The 1563-nt window shown below is 38.1% G+C and overlaps 1 pseudogene; it reads right to left on the bottom strand.

The window, feature by feature from the left end:
- Positions 1-240: 240 nt before the first annotated feature.
- On the bottom strand, positions 241-354 carry LOC124098892 (U6atac minor spliceosomal RNA; annotated as a pseudogene).
- Positions 355-1563: the final 1209 nt, after the last annotated feature.

Below are 1563 nucleotides of genomic sequence, written 5' to 3'. Positions count from 1 at the left end.
TGCCTTCTATCGAGAGTGTATCCTTTTGTGGGGCTGGGGCTGTGACTCAGTGGCAGAGTGCTTGTCTTGCACATGTGAGGCAAACCTCAGCACCACATAAAAATAAATAAACAAAATAAAGAAATTTTTAAAAGTGTATCCTTTTTGTGTATGTGCATGTGGTAATATAGATTGAACCCAAGTCCTTTTACATGCTAAGCAAGGGCTCTACCACTGAGCTATACCCTCATCCCTCACCAAAAAAGGCAATGGTTAGATGCTATGTGATGTCTTAACAATATGCCTGTGGTTAGGCCTAAGGGTTTCTTCCATCCTTGACAAAACAGAATAACCTTCTCTTCTTTCATACAACACCTGTTTTTTAATTCTCTTAAAGAGTGTGCATAAAATTGGAAGTATTTATTTTTGAAGATTTGGTAGATCTTGCTGATGAAGTCATCTAGGTATGGAGTTTGCTTTGGGGGAACTTATCTGATTACTGATAATAAATATTTTATGATTTTATGACTATTTAGGGTCTCTGCTTTTTCTTGAGTCAATACAGGTGATTTTTTTTGTAGGAATTTGTTCATTTCCAGTGCATTTTTAAATGTATTGACATACAGTTATTCACAATATCCATTATTTTTAAAATCTTCTCAGCCTCTGTGATTCAGTGCATTTTCCATTCATACTATGGTTTACCTGCACCTTTTCTCATTTCGCTTGATGAAGTTTGTAAATGTCATTAGTCTTTCCAGGAAAACTCCTTAGTTTGACCAGCAGCATGGCTTTGTCCCCTGCTGCAGCCATCTGCATGAAGTTTTTCCTTTTCTCATCAATCATCTCACCATCTTTCTGGCAACAGTATAGTTTGAAGTAAGAATGACACAAAGACCCTGTCCACAAATGGGCAAACTTCATTCCAAACTGAAAAAAAAGCACATTCATTCCCTTTTATTGTAAGCAGAGCTTTGTCATGAGAAAAAGATTGGACTTTCTTGAACTGTGATTCTTATTGAAGCTCACAACCATGTTGCTCATTATTTCTAATTAAGATTCCCATATCTGGTGTTTCCTTTTCTATCTGGGTCAACATGACCCAGGTTTAACCCACTCAGCTCAAAGACACAGTAAACTTTTAGCCCTTGGGAAACTAATGTGCTTTATACCTATTAAAGAAACCATCTACAAACTGGACACAGTGACTCAGGAGACTGAAACAGGAAGATCACAATTTTGAGGCCAGTCTTAGAAACTTAGCAAACCATTCCTCAAAAAAGAGCCTAAAAAGGACTGGGGATGTAGCTCAGTGGTAAAGATCCCCTGAGTTCAATCTCCAGTACCAAAATAAATAAATAAATAGAGAAAAAGGTCTACTTACTCTTCTTTCTTTAAAACCTGTCCCTGGGGCTGGGGATGTGGCTCAAGCGGTAGCGCGCTCCTGTGGCATGCGTGCGGCCCGAGTTCAATCCTCAGTACCACGCAAAAACAAAGATGTTGTGTCCGCCAAAAACTAAAAAAAATAAAATATTAAAAAAAATTTAAAACCTGTCCCTGAAAACTTCACCTTCAGGCAGTGCT

The sequence above is a fragment of the Marmota monax genome, unplaced genomic scaffold (assembly GCF_021218885.2).
Source record: "Marmota monax isolate L192 unplaced genomic scaffold, Marmota_monax_Labrador192_F-V1.1 WCK01_AAM20220418_F8-fsc00142, whole genome shotgun sequence".
In the NCBI taxonomy this organism is placed as follows: Eukaryota; Metazoa; Chordata; class Mammalia; order Rodentia; family Sciuridae; genus Marmota; species Marmota monax.
Note: the sequence above shows the minus strand (reverse complement) of the source record. Positions and strands in the feature narration are given on the sequence as shown.